The following is a 23,890-nucleotide window of genomic DNA, read 5'->3' on the forward strand; positions in this document are numbered from 1 at the left end:
TAAATAATGCAGTTTTCATGAAAATATCAACCAAAGTCTCAGATCCAGTCCTGGATCTTCGAATTACATACACAATGGGACTTGAAGTCACTTAATCCTGGTGTCTTGGTGAGCCTTAAGGAGCTCATAAAACAGATACTATTTTGCTCTCACAACTATCGTGTAAATTTTAAGAAAGCTAACTATGAACACTATGTAATTATTATCGGTATTATATTTAAAAGATATCATCAGAACTATAATTTATTGAGAAGTCAGATGATACTTAACAAACTCTTTTTTTTTTTTTCAACGTTTATTTTATTTTTTTTTTGGGACAGAGAGAGACAGAGCATGAACGGGGGAGGGGCAGAGAGAGAGGGAGACACAGAATCGGAAACAGGCTCCAGGCTCTGAGCCATCAGCCCAGAGCCTCACGCGGGGCTCGAACTCACGGACCGCGAGATCGTGACCTGGCTGAAGTCGGACGCTTAACCGACTGCGCCACCCAGGCGCCCCCTTAACAAACTCTTTAGGAAACACTTAGGCATAAATCTTCTCCTCAGTTCCTAAAAAACAGGTAAATAAAACAATCAATCATCAGTAATAGGTGCAGTATGTCGTGTGTGGTACATCTCGTAGATAAGGATGAGATATTTATTAAATATATTTGCTGAATGAAAGATTTTAGGGAAAAATCATATCAGTTGGCTGTTAACACCAGTAGAGAGAAGACTAAAGTATGAATTATTTTTAACAGCTATAATTTCTTATGAAAATATTAAAATACAGCTGTCTTCCTTTGGGCAAATTCAATCTAAACTTACAAATTATCTAGGAAGTAAGAAGGCTCTTGCTTTCATTTGTGGGCAACAGGAAGACAACTACTGAGCTACTAAGTAAGACCTGTAAGTACCTCGGAAGAAGCAAGAGTGGGACCGTCTATCAGGCACAGACTAGATGTACATTTGCACCACTGTGGTCGTTCTGAAACTGCACTGTCACAGGACCAAAGGCATCTCTTCAAATAAAAGAGGGCAGCAAAGATTTCAAGTAAAAGGCAGGAGTGGGGAGTAGGAGGGGAGAGGAAAGCTAACCTTTATTTTGTATTTGCTTTTCTGCGTACCGTTTTAAATACGCTGTCCTTTAAACATCAACAAAGAACCTGTAAGGTAGGCCTTATGATCTCTTTTTAAAGATAAGGAAAAAGACTTACGCTTCAAAAAAGTTAAGTTGCTCAAAAACGTCTCACTCAAAGCTAAAAGGTACCAAGAGTCAGACCACATGCCAGGTCTATCCAACACCACACTCTTTCCACACTACTGTTTCTCATACCATACAAAGACAGCAGCAAACACCAACTGAGGGCTTTCTCTGTACCCTCCAGCATCCCACAGTAGTGCATCTTAAAATCCCGTTGAAATGGATGCCTCACTACTTCTGTTTTGCAAATGAGGAATCTGAAGGCCAAGAAAGTGAAGCACTTCGCCACCAGTCACCCAGTAAACAAACGGTGAAGCCAAGTTTCAAACCCACGAAGTCTGAGTCAACTATTACACTATAAGCAAAGTCGAGAAAGTGAGAAGGCTGGCCTTGAGAAGATAAAATCCAACAGAGATATAACAACTGTTTTCTAGTCTATACCCCACCTAAGACATGACAACACAGAATTCTAGGTAGCAATGAGGGGCAGACAGACATGGGTTAAAACCTAGAGCTACTACTTAGCTGTGTGAGGTTGGTCGATTCAAGTAACCTTTCTCTGAACTGTTTCTGCATTTGCAAAATAGAGATTAAAACAGAGCCACCACAGCTGACAATTAGGTGAGATAATGCATGAATGTCACATGTACTTTGAGCCAAGCATTATGAGAAAGGGAATTAAACTCATCTCGCTTTAGCCTGACAATAATCTTCCAAGATATATTATCATCACTTCTAGTGATTCAGGATAGCTTCTCAGGGTTATATGGTGTATCCAAAGTCACAGCTATTAAGTCACAGGAGAAAAATTTAAACTATGTTCTTCAAAATTAAAGGATAACGCATCCTTCCTCTTGTACCAATGGCATCACCAAACAGAATAAAGATTTCTCAAAAACTGTACTTATTCTCTTAGAAGTTAACCTGCACTGCAGTGAGATCATCAGTTCACACAGCCTTTTGGCAATCTGATAGCAATGCTAGACCTGTGACATTTCTCCAGGTTCTCCAGACCATCAACAGGTATCACTGATATACAACTTCCCAGCAAGCATGACAGCCAAGGAAAATCCACCGTGATTCTCTCCCCTTGCCTGTTCCTGTGCGCAACAAGGTACGCACTGAACACAACACAGCCACACTCTGGTGAGACCAGACGCCAAAAAGTCATAGAGGTCGGTGAGACAGATAGGTGGCAGTGGCAACAGCCTTTGCTGCCGTTACGATTAACTGCAAGACTGTGCACAAGCCACCCAGGCTTTGTGTGCTTCCATTTCCTCATTTCCTAATCGAAAGTAATAGTGTCATGGTGGAGACTGGCCACAGAAGATCGCACTGTGCCAGTGATGTATACATATTACCTAATCTGATTCTTACAAAAGTCGGGGCAGGGAGGGTGTCCTCTCAACCCTGTATCAAAGATCAAGACTCTGAGTTTTACACCCATGTTACACCGTCCTAAAGCTGCTGTGGGTCCAACAGACTTAAAGACATGTCCGTAAATATTTTGCGTATAGCCTCTGAAGTCACAGTATTATACCTACGAGTAGGTCCTCCTGACACTCAAGCAGAGGGACTTTGGTTCTTCTTATTAAAAACATAAAAGATACTCATACTTCCTTGCATTTTCATACTGCCTCCACCCCCAAAATTACTAACAGTATGTAAAATTTTTAAACTTCAGTATCTCCTTCCGTACACAGCTCATCACCTAGAGAAAACCCAGGACAGAGTATACACCTAACTGTATTTACTGAGTGAACGACTCAACATAAATTGTTCACCAGCTCCCAGTATTAGGTACTTACAGAAATTATTTAAATGTTTACAATATCCATAAAAGGATCATCATGCCCACTGTACAAATGAAGACGCAAAAAACTAACAAAGGTTGCATAGCTTGGGTCACAGAGTTGATCATCTCCAGAACCAGGCCTGGAACATAGTTTTGACAAACTCTACTACAGCCTTATGATGTTCCCACTCTGAAGTTCACAAAAAAGTTTTATGAAAAGGAACGACTTGAGACACCTTGAAGGATGACCAGGACTTCAGAAAGTGGAAACAAGGACATAGCTGACCCAAAGGAATGAAAAGAAGCAAAACACAGAAGACAGGAGGCAAGGAGCAAGTCTGGGAAACACTATCTAGTATCCTTTACCTAAAATAAGCATTTAACTTAAGAGCAGGAATATAAGTACGTAAGAGACTCAGAAAGATTAACATAGCAGGAAAAAAATCAAAGTAACAAAGTACTAGAATGGACAAATTTGGAGGCAGAGAAGCCAGGTCATAATTCATGAGTCAAGGGGTAGTGACGGTTAGGGTCTAAGTCATGACAGAGAAACAGAAAAGAAAGAAAGGATATAGGGACATTCTTCTTTGGGCATGGGTGACCATTCGTTTGATAGACACTATTGATGTCTATAGTGGTTGTGACATTCCTCTCAACCCTTTAAATCTGATCCCTTTCATTGCCGGTTCTCAGCATCATGAATTCCACCACATGAACTTCATTGGAAGTTATGCTTCAACATTTACATGGTGGGATAGAATCTGTGGAACAGACTCTCATTTTATTGCCTACAATGAAAAGGTGAAGAAGGCTGCAAAAATGACTGAATAAATATCTCTTCTAAAGCTTCCTGAAGGCACGCTTTTCCTGAATTGAAGCGAGGAGCTAACATTGCTTCTGCGGAGCAGAAATGAACAAGCAGAAATGAACAATGGATACAAAGGACATTAACAACCTTTAACTATCTTCCTAGTGGGAACTTTTTCTACTCTACATAAAAGTTCTGTGTGTGTAGAAATAAGTAAATAGATATTGAGGTACGATTTTCACCAGGAAGTTTCAAAGGCCACGTTGCTAACCTTACGGAAAGGTTTGACGTAATGGAAGAAGTATTAATCCGTGTCTTTCCCCCAGTAACACCATATTTCTGAAGTTGAAATTGGTCTTTAAAACCTTTTAAATATATAGTGGCCATTTCAAAAACTCTTAGCAGGCTGTTAGTCTCATATTGAACCTTAAGCATCTTTTAGAATTTGCCTAAACATCAAAGCATCACGGGTTCAACCACATCAAATGACAGTGTTGAGTGAGGCTGCCGAACCAAAAAGAGCCAGCACCAAGAACCTCCACTCTTGTCCTAAGCTGACCAGTTTGAGGTGATTCTCTTTCTTTGAGAAGTCCTTTTGGATTGCAAAGTACTACTGGTATCCATAAACGAAGGCCTTTCTGAATTGTTTTAAGTGGAATATTTTAATCTAAAGGTTTTCGGGTTACTTGAATTTTTTAAAAACTTGAGCTTTATTTCCCAATTTTTACCTTTCATTTTTGTAGATTAAGTTTTCAGTATACCTAAAACTGTATCTTGAAACATTGTGAGCTGACGTGCTGTATTTGCACTTTGAACTACTGAAATAAATGTGATTTTTTTGTCTGATTTTTAAAAAAAAAAAAAGAAAGAAAGTATATAGGGAACCAAAGAACTCACAAGAATCAACTAAAATAAAGGAATAAAAGAAAAGAATTGCAAATCTGATTGGAAGAATGATAATGCCATTGAGAAATTTCATTTTCTACATTCAATAACGTGCATAAGTATATAATCAGGAAAAAATAGGGAATCAAGGAAAGTGGAGATATTTCAATTAATTCCCAGACATCTATGCCTTAATCCACCTCTAATATATCAGAAAATCACTTACAAAAATCAGAAAGGAGTCTTGCAAGATGTGTCCAACATATGCAAAGAATATTTATTAAAATGTTATCTAACACTTAATGACAAATAACTCAAACGTCCATAACAATACGCTATAAAACATATGCGCCTACCAAGTCAGCTCAAATGAGAAAAGTATTACCAACATAATCATTATTTTATAGAGAATGGTAAAATTTGAAAATGTCACATATTGCAAACTAAACCATATCACACCTCTGCACCAAGGTACTAGAATTTATCCAATTTCTTGGTATTTCCAGTTTTAGCTTTAAATTTGTTAACTTTACCTTAATGTCCACAATATATCCATGTTTGTAATTATATATTATAAATGATCTAGCAGAGATTAAAACTGAGGCTTCAAAAACATGGGTCGCTTTAATCTTGTGGCTTTTGATTATCCCTGGCAGAAAGCCACAAAAACCACCCAAGGACAAGGTTTAGAAAGCATCCGAATAAATAAAAATGTTTTACAGAAATACATGAAGCAATGATATTAAACTGATGACTATTTAAAAACAAAAGCGGTAACAGGCTCTAAAATAGGTAACCTGTGAAACAAAAGAAGTATTACAATAATCGTAGATTCCAAAAAAAAGACTTTAAACATACACACATACCCCAAAAATAGAGAAGTAGAAGTTCATCCACATGAAAATGCTGGAATACCTGCAATGAGGAACACTATACAGTCACTAAAACTGACTTTACAGAGATTTTTAATACAGTTAGAAACACAAATCATGTTAACTAATAATATTAAATAAAATCATGTACATATATACAAACATATATATCTCAAATATGTACAAAAAAGACAAAAAAAGTAATTTAAAATTGTTATCTCCGGGAAAAAATTTATAAGTAGTTTTAGGTTTTTTATATCACCCAACATTTACCATTTTTCTAAGTCAGCATACAAATAAGATTTACAACAAAGCAAAACAGTGACAAGTCTTGTTGAAAGTGGCTCTTTTGCTAATAAATAGGCACTGAAATAAAAGATCCCTAATTTTTCTTGCACCGAAATTGCATAAATAACATCTATTAACTGTAAAAAGAGATAACTAAAAGCTTAATTCTATACACCTAAATTAGCCTTCCCCATGGTCTATAACAATTGAGTTTTGGGGTGCCTGGGTGGCTCAGTCGGTTAAGCATCCAACTCCAGATTTTGGCGCAGGTCATGATCTCACGGTTCAAAAGTCTGAGCCTCACGCTGGCCTCTGTGCTTATTGCGTGGAGCCTGTGAGGGATTCTCCCCCTCTGCCCCTCCCATGCTCGCTCGCTCTCTCTCTTTCAAAATGAGTTTTATGATTCTTTCCATGCAGGTTTTAGAAAATAACAGACCTACTGTTCACAACCCATTTCCGTTCAAACTGGGTATCAGGACACAAAAAGTAAAAGCATCTGTATGGTGCTTTGTAACATGCCAATATTTTATGCACCAAGTCATTTGATACTCACAATAACCTTAGGATGCGTGTTAGCTCAATTTTAAAGATGAGTGTCCACAGCCACTATTAAAAAAAAAAAAGTGTTGATGAGATGTCAAGAAATTGGACCCTTTGTATATTGCTGGTGGGAATGTAAAATGATGCAGCCTCTATAGAAAACAAATGGCGGTTCCCCCAGTAAGTTAAAACCGTAATTACAATATGACCTAGGAATTCCACTCCTAGGTACTGCCCATAGCTGGGGGTGGCAGGGGGGAGGTTTGTCAGGGGTAAGAGGGTGGCGCAGTGAGGAGTGATAGGAAGCAACTGTTTAATGAATATGGGGTTACCCGTTGGGATGATGAAAAAGTTATGGAACTAGATAGTGTTATACAGTGACTAGATAATGACACAACACTGCGAATGCACTTAATGCCAGTGAATTGTACACTTCAAAAGTCAAAATTGCAAATCTTATGTGTATTTGACAACAATTTTAAATGAGGGAGGACATGTCTTAGGTGGAGTGTCTGAGAAGCAAAGGCTAAGATGACAATTCTTTGGAAGTGACTGGGAGTGTACTTTTACATAAAAAGTTCAAGGAAGTGGGGAAGGCAATGAAGCCACAGGTGCAGCTGAAGTCTCACCTCATCCTGATCCCACCACGAACTCTGGAGTCTAAACAGCACCATGGAGGGTGGCGGTTAAGTGTCCGGCTCCTGATTTCAGCTCAGGTCATGATCTCGCGGTTCGTGGGTTCGAGCCCACGAACATCAGGCTCTGCACTGAAAGTGCGCAGCCTACTTAGGATTCTCTCTCTCCCCTCTCTCTCTGACCCAACCTGCTTGCTCTCTCTCTTTCTCTCTCTCTCAAAATAAAAAAAAAAAAAAAAAAAAAAACTTAAAAAAATTAAATAATAATAAATGGCACCAGGGAGTTGTCCTGTCTTAAGACATGACCATGCCCCATTCCTCACAGAAGTCAGTCACTGGCTACAGGTCACCCCCCACCCCCTGGGCAAGTGGGGAACATGTCTCAGGCATCTCTGGTTAAGACAGCTCCGAATAAATCTGTGGAGGTGTTTACTGCTGAGAGCTGTCAGTCACCAGGTCTACAGGTGAGGGACAGGCAAATACCCCATCCAGGTAAAAGGATCTGGGTATGGCACCAACAGCACCTACCAGGAGAAGGAAATAGAGGCTTGAGACACTTGAGTGATTTATCTAGGATCACAGGGCAAGAATAACTGAAACTCCGGGCTCTCCTCATCTTAGAATTCATGCTCTTTCCCAGTCTAGCTTTGGATAATTTCAGCCCATTAAAACATACCAGTGAATTCATTTTGTCTATTGTTCTTCCCTTTATGTTTTTCTTCTTATTTTGAGTTTTTGTTTCATTAGTAAAGTGGTTTGTTTTGTTTTGCTGAGAGAGGGTGAGGAGATGGTTCCTTAAGCTCTGCTGAAGTGGCTTTTGCACTAGTTCTGGTCCATCCCTAGCAAACCCCTAGTTCACATCACATCACCTAGCAGAAGTGGCTTCTCTCAATAAGGTCTCGCTCAAAACCCTGTTCAGAGGTAGATTCTGTGTTATGTTTTCAAGACTGCCTGCTTTTTAAATTCTCCTGTGCTTGACAGCAAGAATCAATTGGGTGTACCCATCTCTCTATTACTGATTATCTGGCATCTAGTAGGAAGCTGATAAAAGTTTATTCAACCAAACTCTACAGGCACACCTCATTTCATTTTGCTCCACTTTATTGCACTTTGCACTGTGTTTTTTACAAACTGAAGGTCTGTGCAACTCTGTGTTGAGCAAGTCTATTGGCTCCGTTTTTACAATAGCATTTGCTCACTATGTGCTTCTGTGTTGTGTCACATTTTGGTAATTCTCACAATGTTTCGGACTTTCTCATCATTATTGTATTTGTCATGGTGATGTGTGTTCTATGATTACAATTCAATGATGGTCAGCATTTTTTAGCAATAAAGTATTTTTTTAATAAGGTATGTACATTTTTTTAGACATAATGTTACTGCATACTTAATAGACTACAGTATAATGAAAAGATAACTTTCATAAGGACTGGGAAACCAGGGTATTCATTTGACTCACTTTATTGTGATATTCACCTTTTTTGCAGTGGTATGGAACTGAAACCACAATATCTCCCAAAATATGCCTGTACTTTGTTTTAACAGAACTAAAAAGAAACCTAAAACATAGACAACTTTCTTTAACTCTGTATTTTAAATGCCCTTTATTCAAGTGTATTTCATTATTTATTGTAGAAAGGTTGCTTAAATCTCCTGCTACAAGGCAACTGACCGCCCATACACCACAGGTCAGGATCAATGACAGACTAGAGTCACTAGCATGAATTGGATGCTTTGTAAATGGAAAAATAATATATACTTTTACCCATTTAAATGTACAAATACCAACATCTAATAATTACATTCCACTTAGAATAAATTAAAAGACATTTAATACTGCTTTCTACAGGAAAATGTTACAGATAAAAGTAACTTCTCTCTACCCACCCATCCAAATTAAAGAGCTCTAATTCTGAAAAACAATTTAGCATAGTGAGGAATTTTATTTATTTTAAATAATTTAAAGGAAAGATAAATTACTACAATAGTCAATAATTATGCTAAGAGACATTTCAATGTAATTAAATCCAAAAAAACTAAACTTATATTTAATTTTTCCACAATTTTATCATTATGTTTGGCATTAATGACACCACTTGCTATCGCCAGTATTCCATTGCTCTAAAAGGCTAGTATCATTTTCCTGAAACCAGAGACTATTAGCAGAAGCGATTTCAAAGCTATACCAACAAACCTCAAAAAGTTTAAAAAAAAACAACAACAATGTTCCTAACAAGAAAGGCCAAGGACGAAGAAGTCAGGAGTGAAAAAACAGGTGAGAAAATAAAAGAAACAACATTCAAACTAAAATCAGAAAAACACAAATAGAAAAGCTTCCAAGATGTTTGTTTTCAGTTGTCAAGTCTACTAACAAAATCACTTTAATGGGTAAGAATGTCAGAAAGATCTTAGTGAACAAACAATGTCACTACACCTAGTTTTCCTTCTTCCTTTTTTTTTAACAAATTTTTTTTTAACGTTTATTTATTTTTGAGACAGAGCAAGACAGACGATGAGTGGGGGAGGGGCAGAGAGGGAGGGAGACACAGAATCTGAAGCAGGCTCCAGGCTCTGAGCTGTCAGCACAGAGCCCATCTCGGGGCCTGAACTCACAAACCATGAGATCATGACCTGAGCCAAAGTTGGATGCTCAACGGACTGAGCCACCCAGGCCACTATCCCCCCACCTTTTTTTTTTGAAATGCAACCAATGGTACAAAATCATCACCAATCACTAATATACTTGCCATTAAAATACACTGGAGCGCTAAAAGAACACAAACAGCAGAGGAAGTCAATGAGCTCAAAAAAATTTTTTAACTTATTCATTCACTTGTGAGAGACAGGGAAAGAGAGCACAAGCAGGGGTGGGGCAGAGAGAGAGAGAGAGAGAGAGAGAGAGAGAGAGAGAGAGAGAATCCCAAGCAGGCTCCACCACTTTCAGTGCAGAGCCTGATGTGGTGTTGCATCCCAGGAACCATGAGATCATGACCTGAGCTGAAATCAAGAGTCAGATGCTTAACAAACTGAGCCACCCAGGACCTCCAAGCTGAAATTTTTATTCTAAGAAAGAACTGATTAAAGAAACCCAACTGAGGGCAAAGGCAGCGTTGCTTCCATTAAGATTAAATGCATGGTCTGATCTTCTTCTGACTCTGAACACATTTCCAACAGAAATCACTAGTGAATAGGCTTTTTCAGGTTTCAGTGTTTGCTTGTTTGTTTGCTTGCTCTTCAAGGAAAAATCCACGAATTATGCAAGCAATATTTATCTTGAAGTATAAAGCCTGGAAAATAATGTGGCTAATCACAGTTCACAGATATTTCCAAACTAAGATTCAAGGCTACCTCCATTATTTAAAGTAAGAAATACCAGCTTTTAGCTATAAATAAGAACCAACAGCTTTCACATTACTGAAACATAATTCACTTTATGTCACCACCTGCATTTATAAATAACCTTTTGGAAAAAAAACAAAATATCATGGTCTTTTCATACCAGCTCCAATATAACCGCAATATTTATTGTCTCCACGCATTATTTACTGCACTTCATGATTTAGTGCTATGAGAGAAAATATATGTGATCTGTCATGTTTTCAATTTATTAAGTAACAAAAACCTTTTCACAAATACGTTCACCTAAATTCAGTTAGATAAGGCTATTCTAACAATGCTCTACAAAATGGCCACTCCGTCTATTACTTTGTTTATGAACAGAACTACTGTCACATAAACTATCAACTTCCATCCATGGTTTGGCGAGTTTGCTTTGCTTCTATCATTTTAATTCATGCAGGCTCTCTTTCAACTACAAAATCCTCCTGGTTCCATCTAATACTATATCCTCCACACTGCTATCAGACCATTCTACAGCTACATCATGTCACCTCCTTCCCCTCAAAACACCCAATAATGATTCCCCTTAGTTTTGAACATAAGGTTCAATCAATTTAAATAGCTTAACAAATAAGGGCCTTCCTGATGAACAACCTCCACCTTTCCAGATGCTTCTCTAGCCATTTTTTCACCCAATTTTTGATCTGGAGTCTTTAATTATATCTTAAAATTGAGTGCAATTCACAAAATGCTTCATGCTGTCCCATGTGGTCTTGGTCCGTAACATTCCTTCACTGTATTTCCCTCCTCTTGCCCTTCCTGCCTATAGGTGTTGAGTCAACTCGTAACAGTCCTTCCAGTTCAGCTCATTTTCACCAATTCTGAGTGACTTTCACTGAATCCCTCCATCTGACTGAAATTACCACCAATACCTAGTATCATGTTCAAGTTACATGCATTTCAAGTTTATGCACTGTAGTATTCAACACACAGTACTATATTCATTGACTTGTGTACTTCAAATAGCTCCTTCAATATAAATTCATTTGATTTATGAACTATGCCTTATTTAACTCTATAATCTCAGCACTAACGCAGAGCTTAATACATAATCAGCATTTAGTAAATGCTGACAGAATGAACAAATGAAAAATTCCATATTTTAAGATAATGCTATACATAAAATTGTTGTAAAAATAGGTTCTGACTTCTAGTTTCCAATCTGACATGTAAACAGGTTGGAAGGTGTCACTCCCTTCCCTCAAGATAAGAAAAAAGCTAAACAAACTGAAAATCAACCCACTCTTCTTAAATTATCAGAGAATCGAGGTCACAGGGCAAACCAGTGTGGTAAACACTGGTGGAGACAGAAAAAGGAATGCAGAGTTACAGTTTACCAGAAGCAGAACCCACAACTGGAACCAGGTAGGAACACTTAAAGGGTAGGTATTCGTTAATTTCTAAAGGTTAAGCATGGACTAGCAAGAGAGATAGAAACTTAAGGTAGCCCAGTCTCAGTGAGGGGCCCTACACACTGCTGTGTTTTACCTTCCAGAAACACACCATGTTCTCACGGTAAACATCAAGGAAAACTCCCCTTCAGCAGGGAAAGGGGAAAGTAAGCATTTTGAAAAAGCTCCAGGGTTCTGCTGAACAAAAGTCCTTCAAGGGAACAATTTACCAAAATCTAACCAACTTGCATTACATCAAAGACTGACTGCCCTACAGAAAGGAAAACACTCAACTCCAGCACCCACTAGTCTTTGGAATGAGAGAAGGGAAATATACAACTCCAGCTTCATCTAGCCTTGCACACGAGGAAACAAAAATATTCACGCCCTGTTCCTCTGGTCTTCTGATTCAACCCACTGGAAGGTGAGGGGAGAGGAGAATAAGAGAAGCACTTATGAAAGTCACAGGCTCACTAAAAGACTAAAAACTAATCATAGGATTATATTCCACTTCCCCTTCTCCCACACCTACTACCACATCAATCAGCTTCTTCCCTAGGAGTAGAGCTGAAAGACCTACAAGCCTCAGAATCTACTGAAGAAGGAGTCTCAAAGGAAACCCAATGACAAAGAGAGAAACAAAAACAGGGATACTAGAGAAAATTTTTGTCCCTGACACTATGGCTACAGGAACAGTAAACGCAGGTAACTACTAGCCAGATAAACATAAAAACTTCACACTGAAGGCCTACCTATTTCTTTTACCAGATATATTACATCTTACTTTCAACAAAAAATTACAAGACATGCTAATTAGGCAAAACATCAATTTGAAGAGATACAGTAAGAATCAGAACTAAACTCAGATATGGCAGCAATTTCAAAATCAGACTAAAATTTACAATAACTATGACTAGCATAAGGGCTCTAATGGAACAAGTGGACATCAAGTGAGAACATGGGTAGTATAAGCAAAGAGATGAAAATACTAAGAAAAAAATAAAGAAGGGGCGCCTGGGTGGCCCAGTCGGTTGAGCATCAGACTTTGGCTCCGGTCACGATCTCACGGTCCGTGAGTTCGAGCCCCACGTCGGGCTCTGTGCTGACAGCTTGGAGCCTGGAGCCTGCTTCAGATTCTGTGTCTCCCTCTCTCTCTGCCCCTCCCCCATTCATGCTCTGTTTCTCTCTGTCTCAAAAATCAATAAACATTAAAAAAATTTTTTTAATAAAAAAAATTTTAAAAAAAGAAAAAACGAAAGAAAAAAGCTAAAAAAAAAACAAAAAAAATCAAACCACTCTAAAAAAAAAAAAGGGGAATGGGCTCATCAGTAGACTGAACATGGTATAGGAAAGAATCACAGAGCCTGAAGATATGTCAATAAACTTCCAAAACTGAAAGGTGAAAAGAAAAATTTAAAAAGAATTTTCAAGAACTGTGAGAAAATTACCCAAAAAGTAACATATATGTAATAGTTAAGATCAAAAGGAGAAGAAAGAGGAAAAGGAAATAAATATTTGAGGGGCATCTAGGTGGCTCACCCAGGCATCCGACTCTTGGTTTTGACTTGGGTCGTGATCTCACGGTTCATAAGTTCAAGCCCCATATCAGGCTCTGTGCTGATAATGCAGAACCTGCTTGGGACTCTCTCTCCATCTCTCTCTGCCCCTCCCCTGCTCGTGCTCTATCTCTCTCTCAAAATAAATAAGTAAACTTTAAAAAAAGAAATGTTTAAAGTAAAAATGTTTGGGAATTTTCCAAAATTAAGAACAGGCACCAAACCACAGATTCAGGAAGCGCACAGAAAACCAAGAAAGATAAATACCAAAATATTGACACCTAAGCATATCATATTCAAAGTGTAGAAAAACAAATAAAAAGTCTTGAAAGCAGCCAGAAAAATAAACACACACACACACACACACACACACACACACACACACATAAAAAACAAAAACCATATCTACAGGTCACATTGGACTTCTCATCAGAAAGAGAGAAAGAATCACATTGGACTTCTCATCAGAAACTATGCAAGCAAAAAAAGAGATATAATATGAAATATTTTAAGTGTTGAAAGAAAAATAAAACAACTTAGAATTCTGGGTCCAGTAAAATGATTCTTCAAAAGTGGAGAAATAAAATTCTCTCTCTCCCTCTCTCTCCCTGTCTCACACACACACACACACACACACACACACACACACACACACACACGAGGGAATTCATTACAAGTACTGCCTTGTAAAAAATGTTAGAAGAAATTCTTCAAAGAGTAAGAAAAGATATGTCAGAAACACAGATGTGTGTCTGTCTCTTGAAAAAGGGTCAATTATCAGACAAGGAATAAATAAAGTTAAATTTTTATTTTGTCTATTATTAATTGATCTAACAAGTAACAGCCTGTTCAAAATAATACCAGCAACCATACGCTCGATGATTATAACTTATAGCTAAGTGAAATGAATGACACCAAGGCTTTACCAATGCTTTGTAAAGGAGGGTACTCTTTTATAAGATACTTGGCAGTACCTATTAAGTCATATAGTGTTATGTCACACTGGAGTTGGATTAGTTTTAAGTGTATATTCTAAACTCTAGAGTAACCACTAAAAAAAGTTTTTAAAAAAAGGAAAAAAAAGTTTAATATGTTAAGGGAGGAAAGAAAATACAATGATACAAAATGATCAATTAACACCAGGAAAAAAATTAAAGAGTGGAAAACCCCTCCTCAAAAAGAAACAAAGAACAAGGGCCATGATGGACAATAGCAACAAATATGGTATATATTAATCCAACTAAATCAATAAATAATGGGTCAAAAAAAGTCTCGAGAAGTTTAAAAATATTTCAAACTAAATGAAAATAAAACCCATCAAAATTTGTGGATACAGAAAAAGTGTTTAGAGAGAGACTGATAGCACTGTATGCATATATCAGAAATGAAGAAACATCTAAAATCAATAGTCTAAGTTTCCACTATAGGAAAATAGATAAAGGACAAATTAAACTCAAAGTAGGCAGGAGAAAATAAACTTTCAAACCAAAATTAAAGCAATTGAAAATGGGAAATTAATAGGAGTGATGAAACCAAAAGCTAGTTCTTTGAAAAATATAAACTTATAAACCTCTAGCCAGATTTAAAAAAAAAAAAAAAGAAGAAGATACAAATTACATGAGTGAAAGAGGGGACATTACTACTTATCCCAAGGACATTTAAAAGAATAACAAAGGACTACCATGAACAACTCCATGTCCCAAATTTGGAAACACAGATAAATGGACGAATTCCTTGAAAGACACGAGCTACCAAAACTTACATAAGGAGAAGTAGATAATCTGATTTAGTCTATACCTATTTTCAGAATTGAATAAATAATTATGAACCCTTCGAAACAGAAAGCACCAGGTCAAGATGGCTTCACCGGTGAATTCTAGCAAATGCTTAAGGAAGAAATTCTCCACAATTCTCAACAATTCTCAACAATCTAATCCAGAGAGAACCCTTCCTAACTCATTCTATGAGGTTAGCATTAGTCTAATACCAAAATCAGACAAAGATAGTACAAGTAAGGACAAATACAAAATAGTATCTTCCATGAACACAGATGCAAAAAATCTGCCACAAATCAAATCCAATAATGTATAAAAAAGAATTACACACCATGATGAAATAGGATTTACTCTAGGTATTAAAGGTTCATTCAACATTTGAAAATCAACTGGTATTATCCAACCCATCAACAGGCTAAAGAAAAAAGACCATATGCTCCTTTCAATGTATACGGAAAAAACACTGACACAATTCAACACCACTCATGGTAAAAATTCTCATCAGACTAGAAACAGAGGGGAACCTCCTCAACTTGGTAGAGAACACTGGCAAAAAACCTACAGCTAACGTCCTACCTAATGGTAACGAACTAGATGCTTTCCTAGTAAAATCAGTAACAAGGCAAGGATATTCTCTTTCACCATCCCTATTCCACACCATACTGGAAGTTACACCTGATGCAATAAGCCAAGGAAAGAAAATAACAGGTACAAAGATTGGAAAGAAAGAAGTAAAACTGTCCTTGCTCACAGATGACATGAATGTCTATACAGAAAATCATAAAGAATCAACAAAATGCTCCTGGAAATAATGGCTAATTAGCAGCAAGGCCTTAGAATGTAAGATCAATATATGAAAACCAATTACTTTCCTAAACACCAGCAATCAAGCATTGGAATTTGAAACCTGAGACATTATATTGGCATAAAAATGAATATTTGGCTATTAATCTAACAAAATACACAGAAGATCCCTATGAGGTAAACTACAAAACTCTATGAATAAGATGAAAGAAGACCAGAAGATCTAGATAAAGGTTCTCATTGACAGGAAGAAAACAATGTTAAGATGTCGGTTTTCTCCAAATGGATGTAACCATTCAATGCAATCCCAGTGAAAATCCCAACAAGTTACTTTATGAATACCACCAACAAACTGATATCCTATTACTATAACATAATAAAGTACTAATCCAGCCAGTGTGGTACTAGCAAAAGAACAGATCTCTAAATCAATGGAACAGAACAGGGAGTCCAGAAACAGACCCACACAAATACAGGCAACTGATCTTTGTCAACGGCATGAACCACTGCTGGAGTAAGTTACCTTTTTTTTTTTTTTTTAATTTTTTAATGTTTATCATTTTTGAAAGAGACAGAGAGAGAATGCGCGCACAGAGCAGGGTAGGGGCAGAGAGAGGGGGAGACACAGAATCCGAAGCAGGCTCCAGGCTCTGAGCTGTCAGCACAGAGCCCAACGCGGGGCTCAAACTCATGAACTGTGAGATCGTGACCTGAGCTGAAGTCGGACGCTTAACCGACTGAGCCACCCAGGCACCCCTGGAAATAACTAACTTTCTAAATGTAAGAGAAATTAATCTAACACCTCAAGTGTCCACCAACAAATACAAGTATAAAGACTTCTTAACTGAATAAAAAATAATAAAGTAAAAACGGCAAATATCTGAACAGACACCACCCAAAGAAGATATATCGATGCCAATAAGCACATGAAAAGACACTGATCATCATTTATGGTTGAGGTACTGCAATATTAAAACAATGAGGAGGTATCATTACATATCTGTTAGAACGGCTAAAAGCCAAAAGAGTGAGAACAGCAAATGCTGACGACAATGTGGAGCGACAGGAGCTCTCATTCATTACTGGCACGCATGCTAAATGATACCGCCACTCTGGACAACAGTTTGCCAATTTCTTACCAAGTCAGACATAGCCTTAAGCCATAACCATCTTCCTAAGTATTTACCCAAATGAGCTGAAAACTTATGTCTACACAAAAACCTGTACTCGCATTCATAGCAGCTTCATTCAGGATTGACAGAAAGTGGAAGCAACCAAGATGTCCTTCAATAGTTGAATGAATAAACAAACCATTGTACATTCATACAATGAAGTATTATTCAGTAAAAAAGTAAAAAGTAATTAGTGATGAAACCACAAAAAAGAAATTAGCTATCAGGCTACAAAAAAGACATGGAACCTGAAATGAATATTGTTAAGTGAAAGAATCCTGTCTGAAAAGACTACATTTTGTATGATTCCAACTATATGACATGCTGAAAAAGACAATACTATCAAGACAATAAAAAGATCAATATCTAAACTGGTTAAGATGCTAAATTTTATGTTATGTGTATATAATCAAAATGCCACAGGGATTTTTAGGGACACTATTCTGTAGGATACTATAATATGGATAATATGCATAAAATCATATATTTGATAAAACCTGTAACTACACAACATAAAGAATGACCTCTAGTTGGGCCTGGGTGGCTTAGTTGGTTAGCCTCCGACTCTTGGTTTGGCTCAGGTCATGATCTCACAGTTTGTTAGTTTAAGCCCCGCACTGGGTTCTGCACTGCCTCTCTCTCGGTCTCTGCCCCTACCTACCCTGCTCGTACTCTCTCTCTCACTCTCTCAAATAAATAACTTTAAAAAAAAAAAAATGACCTCTAGGGGTTCCTGGATGGCTCAGTCAGTTAAGCAGCCAACCTGTGATTTCTGCTCAGGTCTTGACCGCATGGTTCCTGAGTTCGAGTCCTACGTAGGGCCCCTGTGTCAGGCTCCAAGCTGATAGTGCAGAGCCTGCTTAGGACTTTTTCTCTCTCCCTCTCTCTCTGCCCCTTCCTGCTCGTGCTCATGCTCGTGCTCGCTCTCTCTCTCTCAAAATAAATGAATAAACCTAAAAAAAAAAAGAATGACCTCTAACATAAACTACTGACTTTATTTAACAAATATGTACCAATCAATATCAGTTCATCAACTGTAACAAACAGGGTACCAATGCAAAACATTAATGATAGGGGAAACAGGGCTTTGGAGGAGGAAAGGGGATGTATGGAAACTCTGTGCTGTGAAATTTTCCTGTGAAATTGAAACTGCTCTAAAGAAAAAGCCTATTAATTTTTTTAAATAGCTCTTTTGACATTTTTCAATATTAAACTTTATGAAGATTTCATGCAGAAAATGACTACATAGGAATGCTGCCACACGTATCAATTACACTGAATAATCTGTAAATTATATCAGAAACATGCAATCTTTAGGACTCATTTTTTTTAATGGACAGCTAAAAGACAAAAGTGCTAGAGATTTCAAATAGTACAAAGAGCAAAACATAATAATTTAGTCTGTATTTAACCATATCATTTTTAGGTCAGGTTTTATTCTTCAAAGGTTAATTTTCCTAATAAGTGAATATTATCATTTTAAATGCCAAAACTCTCTTTTAGATGAAAATATTCCCTACATAAATATTAAGTACTTCTTTATTTTTTAAACAAAGTATGCTTAATAAAATGTTCCTCCTGTCTACTAGTTTAATAAATTGTTGTAACACAGTGGTACCATTTAATTTTTTAAGTTTATTTATTTATTTATTTATTTATTTATTTATTGAAAGAGAGAGAAGAGAAAGAGAAAGAGAAAGAGAAAGAGAAAGAGAAAGAGAAAGAGAAAGAGAAAGAGAGAGAGAAAGAGAGAGAGAGAGAGAGAGAGAGAGCGCCAGCGCCAGCCAGCAGGGGAAGAGTAGAGACAGAAAGGGGGAGAAAATCTCAAGCAGGCTCCATGCTGTCAGCACAAACCCGATGTGGGGTTCAAACTCAAGAACTATGAGATTGTGACCTGAGCCAAAGTAAAGAGTCAGACGCTTAACCAACTGAGCCACCCAGGTGCCCCCACAGTGATACCTTTAAAGTCTACTAAGGTAGGGGCACCTGGGTGGCTCAGTCCATTAAATGCCCGACTCTTGATTTCAGCTCAGGTCATCATCTCAAGGTTCATGAGATCAAGCCCAGCACTGGGCTCTGTGCGGACATCACAGAGCCTGCTTGGGATTCTCTCTCCCTCTCTCTCTCTCTCTCTGCCCCTCCCCTGCTCTCTCTCTCAAAATAAATAAATGAACATTCAAACAATAAAATAAAATCTATTAAGGTAGACAGAACAGTTTGAACTCACATTAACGACCCTGAATGATGCTTTTTGAGTGTCCGTATATCAGTATTTTTATGTTTCATTTGCAGACTATTCTTATTACCTACAATGATATATGTGTCTCTTTTGTAATTAAGTATTGGAGAAAGGGGAGAAGTATAAAAACAACCATGTTAAAACTTTATCATAAATGAGGGCAGACAATGACCAGAGCTTATAAGGGAGAAATAAAAGTAGAAGACTGCTACTTTGTGATGAAAACACATGAGATTTACATAATAATAATTTTCCAACTGTCTGATCTTTAGCTATGTGTGCAGTAACTGGAATTGCTTAAAATGCTCATGGATAAAATAAGGTGTTCAATAATACAAACTTTTGCTTAAAGCGATCTCATTTACATATTGTTCAATTATTGAAAACCTAAAATATTAATACACTACAGGTCTCAAATTCAGATCGGAATATGGGTTCCTATGCTCCTTACCAATTTTAAAAACTGGTACTTTTCCTGTTCAGTTACAACCAGCAGCAGCAGCCACTAAGCAACACTCAGCATAGCTAATGTAGATGAATCCTCAGAAACCTAATGTACGTTGGATATTTATGTCCAATGATGGATGCAATGAATTTCTGGAGATTAGTACCAAAAATAATTAATTCCTTATTCTACTCAGATTTAAACTCAAATATAAATGGAAAAGAGGGAAAACAGCTCATCACAATCACTAATCAAATTTCTTCACATCTTTCTTATTAGTAAAAATTAACTAGGTAAATTAAATATTGAGATTTATGATACGGTGGGGGTAGTCTATAATGAAGATTTATTTGGATTCCAACCTTATCCCTAAAAGGATCTCAGGGTACCTTATAAAACTATTTACAATACATAATAATTACATGATCAAGATGAAAACGCACCGTTCGATTCAACACGATTCAGAAGACCCATACATGTAATCTTTAACGTAAGAAACTAAAAACAAAAAACAAAGACAGATTTTGCAAATACTTTAAGAATTCATTACAGTAAGTAAACTAAAGGTTTGATCCTTATTTCAAACTCTTCTTGCCCGTTCTACAAAAGAGGCTATCCACTGGCAACAAATTTCTGTATCTAAAGTATAGGTGGCAGGAGTTAACAAACTGTGGCAGGCCAGCTGCCTGTTTATGTATACAAAGTTTTACTGGAACACAGCCATGGACATTCATTTACTTACTGTCTAACTTACTTATTGTCTGCTTTCAGACTACAATGGCACAGTTAAGTAGTAGACAGAAACCCTATGGCCTACAAAGCCAAAACTACATTCTATCTGGCCCTCTATCGAACAAATGGATAGACCCCTGACGGATATTAACTAGTATAACACAGATTCAGGATTGATAATTTGCATATAGAGATAACAGGCTTCTGCTCATTAAAATACTTCTTGACAGGGATAACTTAATAAAGTTAAAAGCAGTAGCATAATTCAGTAATATGTTTTTAACATGACTGTATTTTTAAAGTACTTTTGTATATTTTAGAAGCATCCACTTAAGAATAAACAAATGACACGGTAATAGCGGTGCCTGTTTTGATCCTCTAAGAATCTCTGGCTTATTAGTCTAGACTTGCAGTACTGTAATACAAATGTAAAATTTCAAAAGTTGGTACTTTCAGAATGCCATTTCCAATTTATCCTTTCCATGTATAAATTTGTGAAAATTGTGTTGGTGAACAGCATTTAAGTATAAAAAAAACTATGAACTAAAATCTAAAATTGTTTGTATAGCCCAGGCTACTTATACTGATTTATTTTTTAAAACTGACTATACAAACAAATAAAATTTCCTCAGATCTCTATTTGATTTCAGCATGAAACCAATCCCCATACACCTTTTCCACAAAATGCTTCACCTTTCAGAACTCACTATTTAAGTTGATAAATAGTAAAACGGATGCCTATATACCCCTTGCCTGGATTCATTAATTGTCAACGTTCTGCCATGTTTGTTTCACGTTATTTTCTTGTATTTGACTTCCTGAAACTAATTCATCATGCACCTCCTTTAAGAATAAGGATATTTTCCTAGGTATGTGTAATAATATTATCACACTTGATACATATTCCAGAGTGTATCAATATTCAGGCCATTTTCAAGTTTCCTCAAGTATCCTGCAAAAGGTTTATAAAGCCCTTTTAAAATCTAGCATCCAATCTGGGGCGCCTGGGTGGCGCAGTCGGTTAAGCGTCCGACTTCAGCCAGGTCACGATCTCGCGGTCCGTGAGTTTGAGCCCCGCGTCAGGCTCTGGGCTGATGGCTCAGAGCCTGGAGCCTGTTTCCGATTCTGTGTCTCCCTCTCTCTCTGCCCCTCCCCCATTCATGCTCTGTCTCTCTCTGTCCCAAAAATAAATAAACGTTGAAAAAAAAAAAAATTAAAATCTAGCATCCAATCAGCATCCACATCCATGACCAATTCCTGAGAAGCAAGGGCCAAATTTTTCTTTAAGCAATCTTTCTGTGTATCCTATGTGCTCTCTTTGTTCTATAAATCTGTTCTCTGGAGAAGCTGCAGACCACAATTTCCCTGGTAACTCCCTGCCAGAACCATGCAGCAACAAAAGGGTATCACGATAATAGGGACAGGAAACTGAGTTTCCAATTTTCTTGGTAGATTCTGTTTTCCCTATGAAAATATCTAGAATGAAACTGTGATCTTATCTTAGCTGGTTACAACTTTTAAATACACCTAATCAACATTCAGTGATCATCAAGTCAAAAGTCTTATGACTAATTATACTGGCAGGACTCAAGAACTGTCAATTTTATCACTACTAATAAGAATTATGAGTAATTACCCAAATATGTCATTTTATAAAAAGAAACAACATTTTATAAAAGGTTAAAGAGTGCTCTTACTGAAAAAGCCACTTTCAGAAGACTAAATGTACTGTTTTGTAAATCTATAGTCAATTTTATATAGTTTACTAAAATGAATCAAGTTTTAATCATCCCATAAAGACTGGATAGCTTGCATGTTACGCCTACGCATTTAGAAGTTGACTGGTTTGGCAATCTGTCTCAATGCTTTCAAGCTTTTACTAAAGTGTAACACATTTTGAACAATGCTTTATTATATCAATATTATAAAAATGTGTACTTCTGAGTAACAAGAACCACAAATTTTTTCTATTAATATAATAGAGTATATGAATATTTTAACCTTTTCTAATTTATTTAATCTTAAATTCAAATTGGAGCAATTTTTGACTACTAAACTTTCTGGGAAATTGAGATTTCCAATGGGAATACTGTCAAAATTTATAAAAACAAAAAACCAGAGTTCTAAGTGATTCATTTTCAATATATTTCCTATATTGTTAATTATGGTTGAACTCAGAGTACTTTCCAGTCTAAATTACACGCAAGGCTTAACAAAGTATAGATCTAAATCTACAATCGCCTTTACTGAAACCAATGAAACATCTATACACAGCAATGAAATTGGCATGCAAATAAAAGAACTGTCAAGACATGTATCCCTAAAAATAAGCCTACAATAACTATTTTAAAGGCTGTGTGTGGTCTCACCCATATATTTTGGCAAGATGCACTTTCTCCAACCGCAGCTAGATTCATCCAAAAGCAGTGGCACTGGAGAGCCTCTGTCTCACCTGTCAAAATTGAAGAACGTTGTTCCAAAGACCACCATGCGTCCATGGAGAAAAGCCACAGTACTACAGCTGTTATTGATAAGCAGTCTCTAAAGGAGAAAAGACTTCAAACAATTAAGCAAATCATCCTTACAGATATAGACAGACAATATATTAATGTTTAGATGATGAGATGACAAATACCATGCCAGGTATGAAACGATTTCATACACTGGAACACCAACAGAGGATCTTTCATAAGTAACATTAGCTTTATAGTCTTTTCTATTCTCTCTCTGATAAAATTTCTATACATTATCAATTCAAAACCTCTGTCATGTTCCCTTATTCAAATCTCATGAAACCTCCTTTATAAAACCTCCAAATTCATCCAAATTACTAAGGTCCTAAATCCATTAAAATTGCTAAAGTCTGACAGCTAAGAGCACAGAAGATTAAGATTTATAAACAGAAACCCTAAGTATACTGAAATCTCACTTTTTAAAAATATATCCTCAATCTTTTTCAACCACATTATAAAAGCAGTTTACATTTTTGCTTTGAACTAACCTCCCGACAGTAAAGCATATGGATCGATCAGGTAAGCTATCGGCAGGTTAACAAAAATAAAAAGAAACAGCAAGGAAAACAATTACTTTGAAAAGAAATATGCCTCAGTGGACACTTCAACCCCAGTTTAAGCCCCAATTCAGACCTGGCAATAAAAAAAAACAGCCTAAAACAAAATGTAAAGAAATACACACCTGGCTGGATAAAAAGCTTAAACAATCATGATGAATGTCTCATAATTAACTTATTTTCCTACTAGATCACTATATCCTTTAACCCTTTTTAATACTGCAAAAACTCCATTGAAAAAGAAGGCAGGCACCTTTTTGTGCCTTTTTCAGTTCATACCCAAAAGGTTCTCTTCAAAGACG

At 36.9% G+C, this 23,890-nt stretch overlaps 1 protein-coding gene and 1 long non-coding RNA gene across 3 annotated transcripts in view; both read right to left on the reverse strand.

The window, feature by feature from the left end:
• The window catches only part of SUPT3H (SPT3 homolog, SAGA and STAGA complex component), a 540,189-nt gene that overhangs the window by 456,475 nt on the left and 59,824 nt on the right, over positions 1-23,890 (reverse strand). The window lies entirely within an intron of this gene.
• Positions 440-23,321, reverse strand: LOC122489584. 2 transcript variants are annotated; one of them, XR_006298945.1, is made up of 4 exons: positions 22,971-23,321; positions 20,230-20,284; positions 6,384-6,436; positions 440-548 (listed from the first exon to the last, which is right to left on the reverse strand). It is a non-coding gene; the product is annotated as an uncharacterized LOC122489584 (long non-coding RNA). The 2 variants fall into 2 exon arrangements; XR_006298944.1 differs by lacking the exons at positions 440-548; positions 6,384-6,436 and having other exon boundaries at positions 20,141-20,284.

Source organism: Prionailurus bengalensis, chromosome B2 (genome assembly GCF_016509475.1).
Source record: "Prionailurus bengalensis isolate Pbe53 chromosome B2, Fcat_Pben_1.1_paternal_pri, whole genome shotgun sequence".
In the NCBI taxonomy this organism is placed as follows: Eukaryota; Metazoa; Chordata; class Mammalia; order Carnivora; family Felidae; genus Prionailurus; species Prionailurus bengalensis.